This window comes from Macaca mulatta, chromosome 15 (genome assembly GCF_049350105.2).
Source record: "Macaca mulatta isolate MMU2019108-1 chromosome 15, T2T-MMU8v2.0, whole genome shotgun sequence".
Taxonomy (NCBI): domain Eukaryota; kingdom Metazoa; phylum Chordata; class Mammalia; order Primates; family Cercopithecidae; genus Macaca; species Macaca mulatta.
In genome coordinates, this window is record NC_133420.1 from 48,631,156 (window position 1) to 48,655,262 (window position 24,107).

Sequence of the window (24,107 nt, forward strand, 5' to 3'; positions counted from 1 at the left end):
GAGGATCCTGCAGGATTCCTGAGAGACCTGCAGAATGGTGTCGTAGGGGTAGATGGGGCAACAGCCCCCAAAGATGCCCACACCCTAATCCCTGGAACCTGTGAATACATCATCTTCAATGGCAAAAGGGACTCCGAGGAAGTGGTATTAGGGTGGGCACAGGCCGGTGGGGCAGCCCTGATGGAACTAATGTTTGGACAGAGCCAGGAGACCTTCACTCTGGGGTTGGAGGGGGATGTAGGAGGGGACAAAAATCCAAAGTCAGCTGAGGAGGGGCCAGAACACATGAGCAAGGGGAACATGGACCCCTCGGGTTCCAATCACAGCTTTGAAGCTTACAGGGTGAGTTTAAACTTGAGAAAAGCACTGCATTTCTCTCACATCAGCTTTCTCAATCAGAAAATGAAGTTAATAGTGCCTAACTAATATCAGTGTTTTGAGGGTAAAAGTAGATAATTCATGTAAATCCCCTGGCACAGTGTCTGGCAGGTACTAAGCACTCTCATAAATGCTAGTCAGCAGCATTCTCACAAAAGGGGTCGGGGACAGTGGCTAAGAGCATTGGCACTGCAAGGCTCCGGGTTCCAATGCCAGCTCCATATTTATTAGTAAGGGGGAGCCCTGGGCAAGGTACTTAACCTCTCTGTGCCTCAATTTTATCCTGGGTAAACTGAGGATAATAACATCTACCTTATGGGATTCATGAGAAGGTCTGCATTGGCTTTTATTATTCTGCTGATGAGGATGATAAATAATACACAGGTTATGAAATGAAAACCTCGAGGGTCGATTTACTACATCAGATAGCTTTGTAATCAGCTATTTAAATGACTCGCTATTTCTGCCTTATCAACATGCAGCAAAAGGAGGATGAGGCTAACATGAAATCCATGCACAATAAATAAAGATGCTGTCAGCTTTGCCTTAAGGGCGATTTCACAATGCTGTGAACTCTATGATGCACAACCAGGCAGTGAAGGCCTTTGCTTTGAGGAAATCGCAATGAGTCTGCAAGAAGATGCAGAGCCAGCCTTGGAGAATTAATAGCCTATGCCTGTCAGTCGTTCCCATTTTAATCTTCCACCTCTCCCTTGCCAGTCTAGCTGTGGGCCTCTGAGTCCCTACACCGGAACCACATTGAGGGTCAGGAACCTTGGCATTTAATGGTGTTTGAAAAACACTCAAATCATTTGTGCCAAAAACAGGGGTGATAATACTATTCCCACTGGGCGGGGTCATTGACTCGGCAGTTTGACCTACACAAGTGGCCCTTTTATGGGCAAAACGATGACCCTGAGCTCCACAATCTAAAGAGCTAAGTGTTCGGTGCATAGCATGTCCTTTAAGCGCTTTCTGAAAGGACTCCCCAGACAGTAGGGAGGGTAATGCATGTACACTTGACATATCTTATCAGAGAAGCCCAAGACAGCCTGCCTGCCTCTCCTCCCTGGGACATTAGTGAGGAGCCAGGGGAATTCCAGAAGGAAGGCATGTGACACTTTGCATGTGACAGGCCTGGGCGTAACCAGGAACCATGTGGCCTCCATCACAGTTGGTCACTGTGTTGATACCAACTCCCCGACCATGTTGTGGGTTGCATCTCTTGGGCTCAGGGGGTTTTACTCATCCCCTAAAGCCGGATGACTCATACTGTGGTCTGTGACAGCAGCAGCAGCATTACCTGGAGTTTGTTTGAAATGCAGATTATCAGCACCCTGAGACCTTCTGAATCAGAATCTGCATTTTTACAAACTGCCCTAGTGATCTGTGCACAATTCAAGTTTGAGAAGCACAGATGGAGAGCCTACTGGGTCTCAACTGTGACTGCACATCAGACTTTTAAAGGTGGGATGATTTAAAATTATACCCTTACCCAAGGCCCACTCCAGACTAATTATATCAGGATCCATTTGTAAATTTCCTAAGTGATTTTACTATGCAGCCAGGATTAAAAACCACAGATGTCACTGATGATGATGATGATGATGATGATGATGATGGTGATGGTGATGAAGATGGCAATGATTGCAGGTAACATTACTTCCCTCCCACCCCACTTACATGTGCTGAACTCTTCTTACTACTATTTAACTCATCACAATTCTGTGAAGAAGTACTAGCATTGTCTCCACTTAAGAGATGAAAAATTAAGAAACTGCCTCAGGTCATAGAGCACAGATGTGGCAGAGTCAGAATTTGCACTTTTAACCTCTCTATAAATCATTGAGCCTGCCTCAGACTGACTTCATCCAGAATTTCTGGGGGTGGGGCTTAGGTGTCCACATTTTAAACTTATGCACCAGGTAAATCTAATTCACACTGAAATGTAAGATGTGAGAACCATGTTTTATCCACTCCCAAAGAGGCTTCTTTAATTTAAGGCTTTAGACATTTAAAAAAATCAGAGCTATAATGAGTTTGCTCAGCAGTTACTCTTGGCATCATCTATGGAGCAGTTCGGATACATGGCTGTTCATTATTTATATGACAAAGATATGAATCCTGAGTGTCCACATTCCTTCCTCACTAATAACTGCTCAGGTCTTCTCATCACAGACGGTCCTAGCTTTAGTCCAGGTTTCACCTTGTAGTTCCAAATGATTCCTGACTCAGAGTTTTCTTCTTCTTTTTTTTTTAAATATTCATCCCTTTATCCATTGATTCATCTACCCATGCATCCCTCTATCCATCCATCCCATCCCATCCATCCATCCATCCATTCATCCATCCATCCACCAGTCATTCATCATTCAACACCTTCCACTACTGCACTGGCATCGGTGAGGTAGAGTTGAATAAGGTGCAACTCTCAAGGGGCAACAGAAACATTAACAGGCCTTTGGGAATCAGTCGATACAGTCTGATGACAGGGGTGAGCTCAAGAATCAGTGAGGATAAGGAGGCAGTTCTTGGGATCTAAGGGAACTGCCAGAGAAGGGTCCAGGAAGGCATCTCAGAGGAGATGAAATAAGAACTGAATTTCAAGGATGCATAGGCTTTCGAAGGGAGTTAGGAGGGAGGTAGTATATACGCAGAGGGAACAAGCTGTGCAAAGCCCAGGAGGTGTAAAAGAGTGCAGTGTGTTTAGAGTTCTGGGAGTCACCCTGTTTTGGAGAAGGATGTGCAAAATGGAGGGGGGTGAGAGATGGCCCTGGGAGATGAGGTAAGCTCCAGGTCACAGTCTGGTTCAGCATGTCAGATGTTCCCTTGCAGGTGACAGGGAGCCACTTTAGGGTGTAAACAAGGAAGATGTTTTGGAAAGCTCACTGGGGCTACTTTACTGAGAATGGATTCCTGTGTGAAGACTGCAGGCAGGGAGACTATTGTGAGAGTATAGTCAAGAGACAACAGGAACCTGAATTGAAAGTAATAATTATGATGACTGTACCTGGGTGAACAGTGGTTGTCCAAAAGATCTGTCCAAGTCCTACCCCTTGTACTTGTGAATGTGACCTTACTTAGAAATAGAGTCTTTGCAGAAATAATTTAGTTAAGGATATTGAGATAAATCATCCTGAATTTAAGGTGGGACCTAAACCCAATAACTGATGTCTTCATAAGAGAAAGGAAAAAGAGATTTAAGATACACACACACCCAGAGGGGAAGGCCACATGGAGACAGAGGCAGAGATTGGAGCAATGTGTCCATGAGCCAAGGAACTCCAACTACTTCCCTTCCACACTGCATTGAGGGCCTATGCATCCCTGAAATTCCAGCAGCTGCCAGAAGCTAGGAGAGAAGCAAGGAGCAGATTCTCCCTTAGGGCCTCCAGAAGGAACCAACCCTGCTGACACCTTGATTTCAGACTTCCCACTCCCAGAACTATGAGAGAGGAATTTCTCTTGTTTTAAGCCACCCAGTGAGTGGTCAGGTCTTACAGCATTCCTAGGAAACTAACATAGGTAACAAACTAATGTTAAGTACCCTGTGAATGCTTCACAAGTGTCAGTTCATTTGGCACCCCAAACAATTCCTAAGGTGGATACTGGTAGTACTATTACCATCTTTCAGATGAAGAAACTGAGGCACAGAGAAGTTAGGTATTTGACCTAAGGTTGCAAAACAAGTAGGAGGCAGGGCAGGGTCTTATCTACCGACAGTCTGGGAATATGGCCCGTGGTCTCAGCTCTATGAGGATGGAGAGAAAAGGGCAGATTTAAAGAGGTGGAGATGATGAATAGGGCCTGGCAATGGAGGGTGGGCAGGAGAAGGCCAGCCTTCTGGGTTTCAGGCTTTTGTGGTCCCTCCACCCTCTGAGTTTCCATCAGCTTCTGTTTTTCATGTGACAGTGACCCCTAGGATATGTTAACCTGTCCAACTCTCTAGCCCTGCTTTTGGGACCTGCTTCTCAAGGAGTCCTTTGCTCTCTCCACATATGTCCTTGAAAGGACTCTACCCTTGTTGACTCCCTGAAAGTGCTGCCCTCTGGTCTCTCTTTCCTTCTCTGTCCACATAGGCACGTGCCTGGCTCTGATCATGTGGCCAGCTCTAGCCACATCCTCTTAACATCTTTGAGCCCTTTCCTGACCCTAAAATCCTAATGTTTACTCTGGTTTCTGTTCTCAGCATTCCCATCTCTTTCCTCCCCTCCACCCCCCTGGGGAATGGGATGGAGGGGCATTGAGATAAAAGGAGGGTAGGAAAGCCATGTCTTCCAAGGCAAAAAGTCACTTCCTCTATGTCACTTTCCTATTTTCCTTTTTAAAATGTCCCATTCTCTCAGCTCCAAGGCAAGAGACTTCTTATAAGTACATAAAAGTAGCTTTTGCTCCTTTATAATAACTTAGGGTTTCTTTCCTGCCTCACAGTGAGTGACTTACATTGGCCTGGGTTGCAATGACAGAGCACAGAGGCTGCTGTATTACCTCCACTTCCATGTGGACATTGCTATTTCAAGAGACTGCCAGCCCCGGTAATCCCTTCTCTGGGTCTGGGGTGGCAAATTTGCCAGCAAGCATAATTGATCAATTAATTTAAAGGTGAATATCTATACTGCCCCACATATCTAGATTAATAAAGACTTTTCTTACACTCTAGGATGGAATTTCATTGGAAAGTTCCAGGGTGTTAAATAGACAAATATTTAAATTAAAAGTGGAAACTTAAACCTAGAATCCAGGTGCCACTAATCTTCCATTGATCAAAGTTTATTGCCAAAAGAGGAGCCATTTTGGAGACATAATTATGTAAAAAGAAAAGGAGAAATTCAAAAGATCAAAAACTTTCCAGGGGCCTAAAACACCTTGAAGACCTCTTTGGGAACTACATAGGTTTCTATGATATAATACCATTAAAAAAAAATTCTATCCTTCTAGATCCTTGAGGAATCGCCACATTGTCTTCCACAATGGTTGAACTAATTTACACTCCCACCAACAGTGTAAAAGCATTCCTATTTTTCCACAGCCTCTCCAGCATCTGTTGTTTCCTGACTTTTTAATGATCACCATTCTAACTGGCATGAGACGGTATTTCATTGTGGTTTTGATTTGCATTTCTCTAATGACCAGTGATGATGAGATTTTTTTCATATGTTTGTTGACAGCATAAATGTCTTCTATCTCATTACTGGACATATATCCAAAGGATTATAAATCATTCTCCAATAAAGACACATGCACATGTATGTTTATTGCAGCACTATTTACAATAGCAAGTACTTGGAACCAATACAAATGCCCATCAATGATAGACTGGATAAAGAAAATGTGGCAAATATACACCGTGGAATACTATGTAGCCATAAAAAAGAATGAGTTCATGTCCTTTGCAGGGACATGGATTAAGCTGGAAACCATCCTTCTCAGCAAACTAACACAGAAACAGAAAACCAAACACAGCATATTCTCACTCATAAGTGGGAGTTGAACAATGAGATCACATGGACACAGGGAGACGAACATCACCCACCAGGGCCTGTTGGGGGGTAGGGGGCAAGGGGAGGGAGAGCATTAGGACAAATACCTAATGTAAGCGGGGCTTAAAACCCAGATGACGGGTTGATGGGTGCAGCAAACCACCATGGCACACGTGTACCTATGTAACAAACCTGCACGTTCTGCACATGTATCCTAGAACTTAAAGTAAAATTAAAAAAAAAATTATATCTTTGTTTTCAGACATCATAACCATCCACAAAGTGATAGGTATTGTCACCACTCCTGACATATTTATCTGCCTCCAAACATTCAGAGTGGTTTTAAGAAAGCAATCATATTATTTTGGAAGGAATTTTCCACATACCCTGTTGATTTGTCAGCATCTTAAAATGCCATAAGATTAGGTTTTCTTTTCATTTTAAAACCATTTTATGTATAGCCTGTTTTGCATTCAAATAGATCACTTTATGTTTGATCATTACTCCACTGGTCTAGATGAAGAACATAAGAAATGATTAGCTGAAGATTTCCTCTGGAGTGGTCCTTAATGAACATAAACCATATTCTTTATTCAAATGACAGACAACCCAAAAGTTGGTACTCACTCACGTGCCTTCAATGGCTGTGTTGGGATAATGTGCCCTGACACACAGTTACAGGAATTGAGCAATCATTTGTGTTTTACTTTGAGTAAAAAAGGAAACTTTAAAAAATGAGGAAAAATGCAACAGTTAAGAAAAACTCCCAGTGAGCTCTTGGGAAGGACAATTGAGTGCATTTGTACTCTAAGGATCTGAGGGATAGATATTTGCTTCGTGACTTCATTTAACAATATAATGAACACCTCTTATACAGTGGGCTAACACAGTGCTAGTTTCTGGGTTTACAATGGTGAGTGAAAGCAAAAAGCTCTTCCTTCCAGAGCTGACAGGTCTTCTGGTTAACTCTCTTTTACTAGAATTTGGGGAAGAGGAAGCCTGAAGGAGTCCGCAAAACAATGTCCTTCAAATCAGAGTTTATTCAATGCTGATTTTTCATTTTTCTATGGTTCTGCCTGGGGACAAGTCAGTCAAATAATTTGAACCTCAGCGTCCTCATCTGCAGAATGGGAATAATAACAGTTTGTAAAGTAATCGTGAAGATGACACAAAATGCTGGAGACATTGGATGTGCTCTATAGAAAATAATTTCTAAACAGTAAAGAATATTATAATAAATATTAAACTTTCCTTCTGTGTTTTTCTCAATTTCTGTTCTCCTTCCCTTTTCCTCTTTGTTCTTTCATTTTGACCACTGCCTAACCACTGACATGATTTTGGTGAGCAAGTCTACTTAGCCTAAATTCCACAAAGCAATGAGTAAATTATTTCCCCTGTGTTTAATTTCAAAGTACTGCGGTTTAGAGTAAAAACAGACACAAAAAGCTACAGAATGCATGATCCTTTTCATATAACATTCTGGAAAAGGCAAAACTATAGGGGCAAAAATCAAATCAGTGATCAATAGGGGCTGAGGGTGAAGAGGGTGGCTTGACAACAAAAGCACCAAGAGAACACTGTGGTGACGGAAATGTTCTGGATCTTCATTTTGGAGGTAATTATAAGCATTATACATTTGTCAAAACACGTTGAACTGTATACTTGAAAAGAGTGAATTTTACCATATATAAATTACACCACAATCAACTTTACTTCAAAAAAGAATACTTCACCTTGGGACCTTTGAGCCTTTCATTAGGAAAAATCTATGATCAATATAGGAAATTGGCAGTACTCCTGGAAATACTCATGTACATAACTAACTATAATAAAAAACAGTCATTGATAAATTCCCTAAGAGAGGTACAAAGTTCTCTGGGAATTCAGAGGCAAGAGAAACAACATCCGTCCAGAGAAACCAAGAAATATTTCGCGGAGGAGGATGCATTTAAAATGGGCCTGAAAGATTGCAGTTAATCACCGGTTGGTGGTAGTGGTGGTGGTGGTTGTTTGTTTGCTTCTCTACTATCACCAATATCTTCGATTCTAGTACCTGTTTACAAATTGCTTGCAAAATTTGTTACAGGTTTGATTATTTTTCTAATTCTAAAAGGTCTTATATTATGATGGATGCATTTGCCAGAGACTCAATGATTCACACTATCTTCACCTTAAAGAATCACAGTTCTGATGCTATGTTTTCTGAGTTTGTGGTGATTCTGGAATTGATTAACTTTTAAATATACACTTACAATACATTCTACCATTCTATGAAATGACGAAATGTGCAATGAAGAAATGAGGATACAGCACATCTAAGTGTAAGAGGCTGGAAATGCGGTTCCAAAAATCTGGGTTCTATAATTCATAAACGACTCCATACATCAAGAAGAAAAAGATTAATACCCCAAAGAAGAGAGGGGAAAAGTATACCAACAGCCAGGTCAGGAGAGAAAATACGCTGACTCTCAAACTATGAAAAGGTGTTCTATTTCAATATCATTAGTGAAAGAGTTACTTCTCTTTCTACTAATTAGTAAGCAAAAAGACCAACAGCTCAGTTTTTTAAAAAACGAGCAAAGGAACGAAATAGACAGCTCACAGAATAGAAAATACAAATAGCTTGAAACACATGAAAAGATGCTTAAACATACTCATAATAAGAGAAAGTCAAATGCAAGCTGCACTATCTCACATTGTACCTCATAAATAGGTACAACTATCATGAGTCAATGAAAAGAAAACGAACAAAAGAGCCAACATGAGACTCAAATTGTAGGAAAGAATAGAGGAAGGGCAGAATCTGATCCCCATCCTTTTACTTTATCTTTCTATATCTTTAAATGAGAATATATGCTAAAGCTGGGAGAAGCTGAGATTTCATTAAATGACAAATGTACACAGTGGATGATTAGGTCACTTATAGAAATAAACTACTACTTCTTTGCACATCTGAATAGGACTATGAGAAAATTTCCAATTCCACTGCAAAAAAATACAAATACATTATTTTAAATAAATATTTGTCTTTACATTGACACACACACACAAACTGCACTCTCTTGTATGCATTGGGCTGGCAAAATGTATGAAGTTTGCTAGCAGTGATAATGACGATACAGGAAAATCAACTAATGATGGAACAACCTTCATAGAGAACCATTTGACAATGTCTATCAAAATTACAAATGTACTTTGACCCAGCAATCCCACTTCCACAAATTTTGTCCTAAAGATCACTGTTTTATCCTACAGATCATTTATGCTCAAAATGTTATGAGAACAACATTATTCACTGTCATACTATTTCTAATAGCAAATGAATGTCCATCCATAGGGTTAAACGAATTGTTATATATCATAAAATAATACACAACTTCTCTGTGAGACAGGATGGAAAAACTCTTTATGCACTGGTGAGGAGCAAGCATGAAGATAGATTATAAATCAAAAAGTCAAAATGCAGAATAGTGTGCAGTATGTTAGTATTTAGGTTAAAAAGGGGAGTGATTGGAGAATGCATGGCTGCGTTTGCTTGTATATACCTGGACTATCCCTGGAAAGATATGTCACCAACTGGTATTAGGGTTTGTTTATGGGAACTCTCAGAGAGGTTGGGGGTGGGGTTAGGATGGGTAAAACACTTTTTGTGGATATATAATCTTTTGTGCCTTTTGAATTTTGGGCCAGGCGAATGAATATATTACCTATTTGAAAATAAATAAAAAATGAAATAGATAAAGCAATGAAATACCTAAAAAGTTACATAGATAAATCAATGAAAAAAAAAGAGAAATCTGGTATATATCCCTATTCTATCACTAAGTCTTATGACCATAGACAAGTCTATATCTTTTTGGTGAACCTTGGCATGCTTTGCTGTAAATGAAGTTGATCTCTAAGATCTAGTAAGCTCTCGAAGACCTCATGTTGGTTTTCTTGAGGGCTGAGTTGGGATGTGAACACAAATTCTCTCTTCATGATCAATGCACACAACTGTACATATTGTGAACTATCAAACTCAGGGGCACCACTTATATAACTTGCTATGTGATAGACACTCCTTGGAGTTGTGCAGTGCACAGCTTGAACTTCTGGATGGGGCAGACCTGCCTCTCTCTTTGCCTTTGGGTTTTTTCACAAAGGACTTTGTGACCATAGGAGATTTTAGTGGTGGAAACCAATGGTTACTTCATATGTGGTAAGGGTACCAGGCATCAGAGCCTCTTATTTCAAACAAGGTTATTATATATTAAACCATGCATTGGTATCAAGGAAGGATATATAGTATGGGATTCTTATAAAGTATTCTTTGCCACTAAATGTTTTTTTGAAGCAACATGGATGGACCTGGAGATTATTATGTTAAAGAAAATTAGCCAGGCACAGGAAGATACATCTTGCATTTTCTCACTCATATGTTGGGAGCTAAAAAAGTTAATCTCATGGAGGTAGAGATTAGAATGATAGTTACCAGAAGCTGGGAAGGGTGTATGTGAGGGTGGGTGAGAACAAAGAGTGGTTGGTGAATAGGTACAAACATACAGGTAGATAGAAAGAACACATTATGTTCAATAGAAGAATAGGTCACTTATGGTTAACAGCAATGTATTGTACATTTCCAAATAGCTAGAAAGAGGACTTGAAATATTGTCAAAACATAGAAACGATAAATGCTTGAGGTGACACATATCTTAAATACCTAGATTTGATCATTAAGTTTTCTACGCATGTACTCAAAATATCATATGTACCCTATAAATATGTAGTCATCAATAAAAAATTAAAGATGGTCAGAATTACTGAAAGCTAACCAGGCATGAAACAATCTCAAATGATTGAAAGCAATCAGTATATGATAAATCTTGAAATTCCAACTGGTGGTGAAATAATGGGATATCCAGTAAAGTGCATAGAGTATCTGGTTAACTTCTGGGGAAAAATCAACTACAGTTAGAATTCATATCCCACAACTGACACTCAGATAAACTCCATATGGATTACAGAGTTAAGCATAAAAAGCAAACACCTAATTTCGGGGTGAAAAGTGACTTTTGGGTATAAAAGGAACAGGACATATCCTAAAAGAGCAAACTGATAAAATTGGCCAAAAGCCAATGAAAATTTCTGTAAAAGATAGCACCACAATCAAAATCAAAAGGCACACTATGACATAGGAAAACATATCCACAACATCTGTCTGTAGCAGATCAACAGTTCAGCCCTTACGAGTCAATAAGAAAAACGATGAAGATTAATAGTGGAACGTGGGTCCAATCACAAATTCACATACAAATAAATGCATATGGCAAACAGACATGAGAGAAATGTTCATTTCACAGATATCTAAAGAAACACAAAATGTGATGCTGTTATTTTGACTATCAAAATGGGCAAGATTTCAAAAGCAATCACACTCAGCATTAGTGAAGGTTTGAGGAACAGACTTACATACTGTTGGTATCCGTATGTTTATAAATGGTTCCAGTCTTCTGGCGAACCATTTGGTGATGTGAATCAAAAGCGTTATAACTATATACACCCATTGATTTAGGTGATTCTGTCCCTTGGAATATCAGTAATGAAAATAACTAGAGATGGGAACAAGGGTTTATGTATAAGGGAGCTCATCAAACCATCATGTGCAGTGATGAAAAATCAAAACCAATCTGCATGGTTATCATGGTACATCCCTGTGATGAAAGATTGTGCTGCCATTTTTTCAGTGTTTCACCAAGTATGTACTGATGATGATTACTCTGTGCAAAAGCACCGTTCCAGGGGGTTTGAGGTCTTCATCAGGTTTACATTCTAGTGAGGCTCTTCTCACATATAATAAATAAATAATAAATGAATATTTAATGTTACATAGTTATGAGGGCATTATGGAAAAGTTAAGCAGGGTAAAGGGATACTGAGGGGGTGGAGGTGGGAGCTGAGGGCTAGATTATTTTGCTTTTCTATTTTTTGTTTTGAAAGACAAGTTTTCACTCTGTTGCTCAGGCTGGAGTGCAGTGGCATGATCATAGCTCACTGCAGCCTGGAATTTCTGGGTTCAAGTGATCTTCCCACCTTACAGGTGCAAGTCACCGCACCTGGCTGTGGGCTGTTTTCAATAGAGGTGTCAGGAAATATGTTCCTATCCTCAAATGACAAGGTGTGAGGCATGCAAAGATGAAGGGGAAGAGGTTTCAGGCAGAGGGAACAATGAGACTAATAGTCTGGGATGGGAACCAGCTGGAAACATTACAGAAAGTGTCTGAAGGCCACTGTGGCTGGAACAACATGAATGGAGGGGGAGTGGTGGGAGGTGAGGAAAGAGAAACTGGTAGGACCAATTATAAAGAGCCTTGTTGGCCAGGATAAGGAATTTGGATTTTAGTTGAATGAGAAGCTGTTGGAGGAGTGTGAGCAGGGAAGTGGCAGCATCTGGTTTACATTTTAAAAATACTCATGGCTGCTATGTGTGTGGGAGTGGGGATGGGTGAGTGAGAGAGGAAGCAGGGAAACCAGGTAGAAGGCCAATGAGTACGTGCAGCTAAGAGGTGATGGTGGCTTAGACTCAGGTGGCAGAGGTGGGGGTGCTAAGGAGCCCTTGGTGTTGGCAGGAGAGCCAGCAGACTTGCTTATATACAGGCTATAGGGCAAGAGGAACTAGAGGCAGCAATGATGCCTAGGTTTGGAGTCTCTGCAACTGGTTGGATGGTGGTGCCATTTATTAGGATGGTGCTATGGCCTGATAGTTGTGTTCCCCAAAATTCATATGTGGAAACACTAATCCCTAATGTAATGGCATTTGGAGTTGAGGCCTGCGGGGAGTAATTGGGTCATGAGGGTAGAGCCTTCATGATGAGATTAGTGCCCTTATAAGAAGAGACACAAGAGAGCTTGCTTCTCCTCTCAGTTATGTAAGAACGTGGCCAGAAGGCCATCAGGCAACTAGGAAGAGAACCCTCACCAAGCTGGCACCCTGGTCTAGGACTTCCCAGCCTCCACAACTGTGAGAAATAAATTTCTGTTGTTTGTTTAAGCCACTCAGTCTATGGCAATTTGTTGTAGCAGCCCAAACTGACTAAGACAGATGGGAAGGAGGAAGTCAATGACAAAATGCAAGATAAATAAGTTCTAGAGATCTGCCATAGAACACTGTGACTATAATTAACAACACTGTATACTACACTTAATCTGTGAAGAGGGCAGATCTCCCATAAAGTGTTCTTACCATAATAAGACAAAAAAGAGAGAATGAAGAAGTTGAATTTGATCATTTCTAAAATTACTTCTAGTTCTCAGCTTTTGGATTCTGTTATAGGATTCATAGTAACCAAAACAATGGACTTAATATAAGTTCTACTTTGTAGTTCTGCTCAGTTCCTAACTAATGTGGTCTTAGAGAAGTAGCTTAACTGGTTTTGATTTTACAATTAAGAGTCCAAGCTACTTTGGATACCTTAGAAGGTACTTTTTCTGTTTTATCTTTCATGCCGCATGTTTTGTATTTGACACTCCGATAAAATCTAATAAAGGAAAAATCAAGGGAAAACTTTTAATGTACAGTAAATGAGGAAGCAATGTACAGAGTACAGTATCAATCATTGAAAAGTTGTATATATGCAGGTCTATTTAAAAGATGGGGCTGGGCGCGGTGGCTCACGCCTGTAATCCCAGCACTTTGGGAGGCTGAGACGGGCAGATCACGAGGTCAGGAGATCGAGACCATCCTGGCTAACATGGTGAAACCCGGTCTCTACTAAAAATACAAAAAAAAAATTAGCCGGGCGTGTTGGCGGGGGCCTGCAGTGCCAGCTACACGGGAGGCTGAGGTAGGAGAATGGCATGAACCCGGGAGGTGGCGCTTACAGTGAGCCGAGATTGTACCACTGCACTCCAGCCTGGGCGACAGAGTGAGACTCCATCTCAAAAAAAAAAAAAAAAAAAAAAAGATGGAAAGGTCACATGCCAAGGTGTTAACAGTAGTTATACCAGGGCAGTGAAAGTATAATTACTCTTTTCTCTTCTTTAGTCTTTTCTGTATTTTTTCAAACTTTCTACAATAAACTTGTATCATTTTCGAAATCAGAAAAATGTAGTATCCTTGATTTTTAAAACGTTAAGAGCTGAATTCAATTACTTTTAATAAGTCAAGAACTCCAATGCCTGGATGGCTTTTAGTCTTAGTTAATCCTTTTTATAATTTAGTAAACGATGGGCACAATCTCTTACTGCCTTGATGAGTTAACTTTAAATGACTCTGAGATATACAGATCAAATTCCCCATGATATACGGAAAAGCATCCAAAATGAATCTGAACAGTGCTTCCACACACATTTGCAAAGGTGCTGGAAACAGGTCAGAAACTGTCAACGTGGCTTGCTGCAGGCAGATCATCAACTGCAAACATCTTCAGAAACTCACAGAAAGCCTAAGAGGGCAGAAATGCCTGTTTTGTCACAAACTGTCTTTCAATAATAGGGAACTGCTTGACAGGTTTCCAACGGCTTTCCTCAAGTATGCTTTTGGAAGCTGGAAAAGGAAGATGACAAACTGAGGAAGGAGGCACCCTCTTTTCCCCTCCTCCCCCATTATTAGAGCAGAACTGGAATGGTTTTGGAAACAACCACTAAATACCCCAGCCACTCTGATTCCCTAAAGCCTTGATTCCTCCCCTGTGCCTCAGCGCTCAGTGGTAAAATTTCTAAGACTCAACTTGGGTGGGAACTTCCTAATTTCTCCTCTCTGGCTTTGAGAAAGCCACTGAGAAACAATGGAGTATGGTCAAATGAACATGGGCTTTGAATCAAGAAGTCATGAGTACAAATCCTGGCTCTGGTATTTTCTCTTGGAAACTTCAAGTGGTATCTTGGTTCACCAGTCATTATCTTGAGGAAGCGGGACACTATGATAAGGATTGAAATGGAGCGAACTTCATCTAAAGCCAGAAAACAGGCAGTTCTTGAACTTGCCTCTCCTCTTCTTGACCAGCTAGTACTCCTCATCATTCAACCTCTGTAATACTCCAAAGCCAATTGCTTTTTCTCTCTACTTACTGCTACCCTTTATGTTCAGGACCTCATCTTTTCTCAAGTGGATTAATAAGATTGCCCAGTAACTGATCTCCTGCCTCTAGGTGGCATTTTCCAAAGTCCATCTGTTGCATTGCATTTGGAGTAATCCTCTTCAAAATGAAGTGTTTCTAATCATTCCTTTATATAAAACTCTTCAGTGCTTTGCTCTTGTTCTTAGGGAAAAGCCCCAAATCCTTAGCACCACCTTCAAGGTCCTTCATAATCTGATGGCTGCTTCCAGCTTCAAGGTCATCATTCCCCCTCATCCTCTTGGGCTTCTCCCATTCTGAATTATTTGCAACTTACCAAACATTCCACCTGCTCCTACACCTCTAGGTTTTTTGACACACCCATTCCCTCTACCTGAAATGTTTTCTTCAATCCCTCTTTCACTCTTCCCATATCAAGTCATCATTTAGTTCCTTCCTACCCAAAGTAGCATTGGCCTCACATGGGAGCTCCTTAGAAATGCAGACTCTCTGGACCCACCCCAGACCTGAGTCAAAATCAGCAGTATAGCAAGATTCCCAGGAGATTTCTGTGCATGTGAAAGTTTGAAAACTATGGCTTGCTAAGTCCTACTCATAGTCACTTTGGGCTCCACCTCCTCCCAGAAGGCTTCTTGCATTCTACCTTCACTCTAACTGGTCTTCATTGAATGCCTTTCTCCAGTGTCCCATTATCCTATGTGTTTCTCTCCATATTAGTTACCACATTAAAATTTTCTGGACTCTTCTGCCACCTCCACCAAGAGATATGCACTACACTACCTAGCACAGACCTAGCAATACAGAGTAGGTGCTCAATAAATGTTTTTTGAATAAACAAATGAATACGTGAAAGGACCAATCAGGCCAAATAGAGTGTGAGTAGAAAAGGTTTGCTTAGTTATCTTTATGACTTTTACTTTTACTTAGACTTAGCTCACCTTTCTGGTTCTTGCTACACTTTAAATGGCCAATCACTAAGAAAGAACAAGGGTATTCTTGGAAATAGCTATTCTCCCCATATTCCCTCAGGCCAATACCTGCAGGCATTTGAACAAATGAGTTTTCCCTCCTGCTCTTTACTTGGTGATGGATTCAGCTCAGCTTAGAAATAAAAGCTTTGGGTTCAGATGACATTTTTGAAGGGCGAGAAATTCCCTAGAAATCCTAGCTTCGTCTTGCTCTGTGAGATGGGTCTCCTGAACTGACTCAACTTCTTTAATTGAGAGCATGATCGAACTGTTACTCAAACTGCTGCAAAACTCCAACCACATGGAAGAAGAACGAGCTAGGAAAAGCCCAAGCACATGAGGTCTCAGAAACGATTTACTATTATGTACACATATGACTTTTAGTAGTAAAATGAAGGGGATGCTAGCCAAATCACAGCATGGCCGGAGTTCCCTCTAGAGTCTGGCTAGCGCGGATGGCAAAGAAAAGCAAACAAAAGAAACATTCTTTTTACTAGTGAGTAAAACAAAGACCCTACTGAGAAAACTGAAGTGAGCAGGAGAGCTGTAAAATCAACAGAAACGGGGGCTGTCTGTGGAGCAGGCATCTGGTTTCAATGTAAACATCCTTAAAATGTTTCAAGAATGAATGCACATTTGAATAATTTATTATTAAGGTGGGGTTTTTTCCCTTTGGATATTTAGGGAAGATTCAAACTGAGAATATCCTTGTATATGCCCAACTCAACTGCAGTTTCTCACTCAGTTTAGACATTTTCTGAGTGGAATACTGAAAGAAAATCATTTGAAAGCAAACAAAACAGAACTGACTATGAAAATCTAGGGTTGCCTGGGTGGATTCAGGTATATTGTGAAAGACTCACATGGACATCACACTTAAGTAGATTGTACAGTTTGCTTAGGAAGCCAGAAGCAGGGGTGAGGGTGGGATGCAAGGGTCTTTGCCTGCATCAGGTCCTATCTGACATTTCTTCATTGGGAAAGAAACTTGTCCTGAGTTGTACGTTTTGCCTCAGATCATTAATGTAACCATAAAGATCTGGAAGATGCTGTAGAACAGAACTTGTAAATTAGTGACCAAGGCATGGTTTTGTTTGGACCATACTGTATCTTACAAAAGAACGTCTCAAGTTGATTGCCAACATTTTAAAAATTTCTTCATGGTAACAGTTGGCTAGATCCAAGTAGCCTTAGAAGAAACCAAATTATTTTCCAGAACTTGCCTCAATCCAAACCCCTCCCTTTCATCTAGCACAGAAATTTCATACAGGCTAGCATCCTGGTATACACACAGACACACACAGACAAACACAGACACACACACAGACTCTCTCTCTCTCTCTCTCTCTCACACACACACACACACACACACACACACACACACACACAACTTAGGGCAGAGCTCTGAGGATGAGAAGGAAATGAGTTTTGTCTCCATTGGTTGGCCACCCTTGACAATTCTAATTCAGGTATCATTCTTAGTTTTGCATGATTTTTTTAACATAGTAGCAGAACTATTTTTCCTCTTTTTTCTTTATATTATATTACTTTTGCAGAGTTATATGAATTTTGCAATTTTATATATATTATATTTCTTTAATAAGGAATCAAATATGCTAGTATATAACAGGGCATCTCCAGGCTATTCCAACAGGCTATTGAAATTAGCCCTGTGCCCTAACCATATCGGAACTACTTTCCTGTGCTTGAGCAAGTCCCTGTTGCTAGACAATAATCACTGGATTAAGAATCAAGAGATTCCAGTCAACAGTCTTTGTCTCAAGTTAGGGAAGCTATAGGCCTTTTCTTGGCATTTCCTGTTTCATGGAGTTTTTCACTCCTTGTCTTTCTGTCCTTAACTATAACGATCTAGGGGTTTACCTACAATCTCAATTTCTGTATTTTTCAATAGTGATGACACTGAAATCACTACTCTTGATCTTACGCATAATTTTCCCTCATGGGAGCAATAAAGTCATGTCAGTGATGTCTACCAGCCCAGAGAGGTTTAGGTTCTAAATGCCAAAGGACAGCCAGAAATTGAAGCCCATGGTCTCCAACATAGATACCTTTGATATTATCCAAGGCTTCTAAACATCCAATGATGAAAACAGGTTAACATTGAACTCCTTGGGAGCAGGGGACCAGAACTTATTAGCCTCTGAATTCCCACATCCTTCTCACACAGCTGAGCACTGTGCCTTGTGTGGAATTGACTCATACCAAATGTCTGTCAAATTAAGAAGATGGAGACCACACATCTAATTTTAGACAACAGCAAAATGGTCCTGAATTTTTCTATAGGATTGCATATTTTAACTTTTATAATACAGTATATTCTAGAATTGTAGGTGCTTAAAACTCTCAATTCCTAGAAAATACTTTTTAGGCTTTTTTTTTTTTTCTAACCTATAAAAACACATTTGCACTTACTATGGAAATTCACATATAGCCAACCTCAGAAATCATAAGGCTCAACATTTCTTAGGTGAGGAAATCAGCCCCAGATGAGAAAAAGACTTGCCCAAAAGCAAGCCAGCAGCAATCTAGACAAGAACGAGATCTCTTGATCATTGGTCCAGTGATTATTCCCCAGCACTAGGGACTTGCCTATGCCCAGGAAAGTGGTTCTAATATGGTGGGGCACATGACTAATTTCCATAGTCTGTTGGAGTAGCCTGGGGATGCCCTGCTACATACTGCAAGAGACCTGGGCACTTCTGGGACAGCACATCTGGTATGGGCTGAATTATGTCCTCCCCAAATTCATCTGTTGATGTCTTTATCCCCAGTATCTCAGAATGTGACTGTATTTGGAGATAAGGTCTTTAAAGACACAATCAAGTCACAATGAGGTCATCAGAGTGGGCCTTAATCCAATATGGCTGGTGTCCTTATAAGAATAGGAAATTAAGACATAGCCTTGCACAGAGGGAGGACCAGGTAAAGACATAGGGAGAAGATGGCCATCCACAAGCCAAAGATAGAGGCCTCAGAAGAAACTAATCCTGCCAACACTTTGATCTCAGCCTTCCAACCTCCAGAATTGTGAGCAAAGAAGGTTCTGTTGGTTAAGCCACCCAGTCTCTGGTACTTAGTTATGGCAGCCTAGCAAACCAATACAACACCCTACCCCAACATCAAACTGTAAGTCCTAATTTCCAGAGCAAAAATGTGTAACTGTCAGCATCATGACAGGACACATGACAGTACATGCAATCTGCCATTTAACTTAGGAAGCATCATGATTCTATTTCGAATACAATGATGTCAGTGTCACACATTATTTGATCAGCAAAAGTAAACTGGGATTGCCATCTTTTAGACTCCTGACCATTTTATCTCACTCCTTTTCTGTACAAAAGCTGCTTCTATCGCCTCATGTTTAAGGCTGATGCCCTAGTTGTCTTGGGACCCCCTGTAGTGCCTCATTCCCTGCAAACCCTAGTGTCCTTTCAGGAATGAGAAACTGGGCTGTTCATGTGTCTTCAACTGCAGAAGGGCAGCCCATTCACCAAGTCCAGATGGAAAGAGTATAGGGGGTATCTGTGTTTGCCATGGATCATATTCTCTCTTCCTCCTTTGCATGCTTGGTCACTCTGCTACAGTTAAAAAAAAAAAAAAAAAAAAAAAAAAAAACACAGTTCTACTTCATTCCAAGTGGTTAATCAACTAAGTGTCCTAAAATAAACTAAACATATATATAAGAATGTGGCCACCAGCTTCCAACAGCATAAAAATCAGTTTCAACTGGTAAATATTATGTTGAAACTGTCAACAGAGTAACTTTTGATAGAGTCATTTGTAATCTTTAAAATTATGGAGATATAGCCAGCTGGGCTCTGTGGCTAATGCCTGTAATCCTAGCACTTTGGGAGGCTGAGGCAGGCAGATCGTTTGAGCTCAGAAGTTCGAGACCAGCCTGGGCAACATGGCAAAACCCTGTCTCTACCAAAAATACAAAAGATTAGCCAGGCCTGGTGGTGAGCACCTGTAATCCCAGCTACTTGGGAGGCTGAGGCGGGAGGATCCATTGAGTCTGGAATGTGGAGGTTGCAGTGAGCCAAGATCATGCCACTGCACTCCAACCTGGGTGACAAAGTGAGCCTCTGTCTCAAAAAAAGGAAAAAAAATTGAAGTTACAGTATTTTAGAAATGAGAAGAACCTTACTTCATGATTCAAAATTTCTTGGCCTCTAACTCATATAGGCATCAGTCCATGAAATCATATTTGATTATGCCTTCTACTCATAAATGCTGTTCTGTGATCTCCAAGTGACTGGCAAGAAGAACTATTTGATTCTTTGGTTCTTCTTATGAGTGTTTATAATTTTATACCAAATTCTGCACGAATGCCAAGACAGGAACCCCAAGAACGTCAAGGTAAATTTGCTAACCATTACTAGAAGTTGAATAGAATATATTTTTAAAAACATTTCTAGAGTAAAGCATCTGTTTAAGAAGGTATTTATAATTTAAAAAGAAAAACTCAATACCAGCGACTTTTTAACTGAAAATCAGCATGGTGGCCTGGGGGCTGGCCTGACATCAACCAGTTGTAAGACAAGGGCAAAGAGAAATGAGACTGGTAAATCCATCTGCTGGTGGCCTTTTTGGGCACCTGTAAAAACAGAGCTAGACTATTACAGATATTACATACAATAAAAAACTATAAAAAATTGGCTTTTATTATTATTAGCAATAATATTTATTAGAGTATATTCATATTAGCATTCATGGCGCTCCACAATATGGCAGTTGCTTGTGTTTCTGGTGTAATTTTCCCCCCACCCTCTTGCCTATACTCCAGTTGAACTGGACATGTCCCCGTTCCCTACTCCATGTGTTTCTCATGTTCTTTCTGACATCTCTGCCACATCCACTGCCCTCTTCCATCTGTGCCTGTTAAAATCCTCATAGAGCAGACTGCCTGTATTTGAACTCTAGGCTGCTGCCAACTAGAAGCCACAACTAGCTGTGTGACTTTGGGCAAGTTTCTTAGTTTCTCTGTGCCTTGGTTTCCTCATCAGCAAAATGAAGATAAAATAGGACTACCTCATAGGGATGTGGTGATGATTCACTGAGACAGTAGATCTAAAGCACTTATAGCAGTGCCTGAACCAGATCCACACCATCCTCCCTTCAACCTCCTGGGGGATATCATTGGTGTCTCTCTCTACTGGGCTGGCACACTAGACTCTGAGTATGAGGATACTTCTTTATGGTTCTAATAATTATTGATCAATAATAAATAGAATTCTTTCTGTTAGCTGTGACCTCAAGATTGAATTAAATTAAATGATGAAATATTAATGTGTATGATCAAACACCTACTTTGTAGCTTGCATTTTGCACCATTTCTTCCATTTATTTGGGGACGTCTTATGCCCTGTGCTTGTTAACTAACTTACCAGGATTAATGGAAAGACATTCCCCTGGGCTATCTAAAGTGGAGTTGTCTGGCTAGCTTTTCTAAGTGACTCCTATTCCTCCAAACCTGTTGGCATTCCCAAATTCATTATCAGAGAGCAAGCCTAAAGAGCAAAAGTTCAAGTCAGATAGGACATCCTGGGACCAAGAGCAGAGTGGATTTTTGGCTGTCATCTGTTCCCTGCTGGCTGACACTCTAAGTGGTTGTCATTCTCTTGTGCAGAAGGAGAAATTCCATATAAGGCAAGGCCCGAGCAAGTCGTTAAGCAGTCTGAAGTGTTCCTCCCGGGCTGTGAACCCTCTTGGGAGAGAGCAGCACACCCCTGGCAAAGATTACAGCACACTTCATGGCAAACTTGTGGAGTAACAAAGCACATATTGTTACCTCTGAACGCCAAGCTCTGCGGGCTAGTAAAAATACGTATTATACCTTTTTAATGGGATGAGGGGAGTTGGCTTCTTTGCAGCGTTTTGGATGGAGCCATAACACAAACAAACTGTATTCTGGGGTCTGAATTTATGAAGCCCAGAGCCAACTGCATGGTTACAACTAGGGCAACCCAGACCATTGTGTAAATCAAGTGCAGAAGCCAAGGAGTTCTGGCAGCCACACCACTGTGTGCTCATGTGAGGAAAGACTCCATTGAAACACTTCCCAGCTGTCGTTATTGTCTGCCACCTTTTTCTAAACGTGTTTACTATTCATAGTGTTGATGACTTCTGCCTATTTTTATTATTACTGCAAATGTGGCCACTGAATAACATTCTGAATAACTAAAACAGGACATGGCAAGACAGGAAAGGGTAAGTGTGTACATTCTGGCTAGTGCAATTCATGTCTATTCCTACACTCACACACGCACACACACACACACACACACTCACAGCCACTAGAGTCGACTTAAGAGATCAGAGAAGAAAAGAAGTGAGGCAGCATTCACTCCAACCTAGAAGCCAAGCCTCAGAAGAAGTGAGAGCCTGGAACTATGAGCCTTATTTTTATTTTTATTTTTGAGACAGAGTCTCACTTTGTCACCCAGGCTGGAGTGCAGTGGCACGATCTCAGCTAACTGCAACCTCTCCCTCCTAGGTTCAAGCGATTCTCCTGCCTCAGCCTCCTGAGTAGCTAGGATGACAGACTTGTGCCACCATGCCCGGCTATGAGCCTTATTTTTAAGTGGAGCCCATATCTATCGCTGGTCATGGCAGTGGTCTAAATGATCTGGACCTGCCATCCTGCCACTCTATGAAACTGCTGGTCTCTGAAAATGAGCAAAAAGGAAGCCTACATTCACTGTTGAGGCTGATTTAAACGTTGAATAAATGCTGAAAAGTTGCTTGGTGTCTGGGCTGAGAGGAAGGAGCTCTGGTAGCCAAAAATTATTGGGGCTGAGGGCATGCATGGACTTAGAGGGAGCTCATGGAGAAGATGCCTTAGTCCTAGAGTCTTCTGGAAGAGAGGAGAGAGCAAGAAGTGCACCAAAATCTGCTGGGAGGTTGGAGGGTCCTAGTGATCAAAATCTTAATGCTGGATTTGACGGATATCATCATGATCAGGAGGTTTCTGCTCCACATGAAGTCAAAAACAAGTAGTGTTGTCAGAGGCTGTGAGGTCCTGATGTTACTCTGAGAACATCTGGGGGTGCTTAGAACATTCCTGGTATCCCAGTTAATGCACTGGAGCAAATTATATTAAGGGGCAATAAAACCTTGTTTGGGAGGACTTGCAATCATTCTTTGCTTGGTTTATCTCAAATGAGATATTAAAATAGTCAATCACTGTCTTAGACCCTCTAGTCCTCCAAACATTTATGAAATCATAAAACAGTCATGTCTAGCAGGGATCTAGTGACTCTCTGGAAAATTTCCCCTTTAAAGATGAAGAAAATTTGGCTCCAAAAATTGCCCACACCATGCAGCTAAATGATATCAGCTGAGATCTGCAAGATATTTTTCTTTATCTTTGTCATAAAAAAATTGTTATTCATTTTGCCTGGAGCATGACAACCATATTCTTTGTTTTAATACAGAGAATTGTTTCTTCAAAGTCTTTATAATGATTTCTGTTTCAGTTATTCTCACTAACTCAAAATACCTATAATTTTGAGGTTGGAACTCCATTCTCTGCCCTCCACATCTAACAATATCTCTCCTATCACATGCATAGCTTTTTCCTTTTTCTCTGCATTCTGAGAGAGATTTCCAGTTTTTCCTCTCCAATCATTATTCAGTTCTCCACTGGTTTAGTTCAGTTATTTGTTGAATTTTAATTCTGCTCTTGAGTTGTTAGCTTTCAGTCAGATTTTATCCATTTCACATTTTCATTTTCATTTCACTCCCACCCCCATCCCTATGACCTTGTGGTTTTCCATTTCTGTTTTCTTAAAGGCCATATAGAACATAGACAAATGAGAATATCCACATACTCAATGAGAAAAATAAGAGCAAATTTCATCACTTGCTGGAATTCATTCATTATTCATTCATTGAGTTCCTATGACATTCCAAGCAGTGTGCTGGGCTCTGATGTTAGGAATATAAATAAAAGAAACATGTGTCTCCTGTTATCAAAGTGTGCGGGTAGATGTTTATGCCTATGTGTATTAAGACGTTGCACACAAACAACCATAATGCAAGGTAGAAAGTGTTGCCTGCCTAAGGAAGGCTTACATTTCAAAAGATATTTTGAACAATTTTGAAATTTTCTCCTGCTTCCTGAAATAGACATCCTGGGGTCTGCAACAATTTTTTCACCAATTCCAAGTAGTCTCTCATATAACTTACTTCTTCAATAT

The 24,107-nt window shown here is 40.6% G+C and overlaps 1 protein-coding gene and 1 long non-coding RNA gene across 5 annotated transcripts in view; one reads left to right on the forward strand and one right to left on the reverse strand.

The window, feature by feature from the left end:
• PALM2AKAP2 (PALM2 and AKAP2 fusion) overlaps positions 1-24,107 on the reverse strand; it is a 525,798-nt gene that overhangs the window by 399,039 nt on the left and 102,652 nt on the right.
• Positions 1,931-7,109, forward strand: LOC114672745 (uncharacterized). The gene is made up of 2 exons (XR_003723178.2): positions 1,931-2,031; positions 6,839-7,109. It is a non-coding gene; the product is annotated as an uncharacterized LOC114672745 (long non-coding RNA).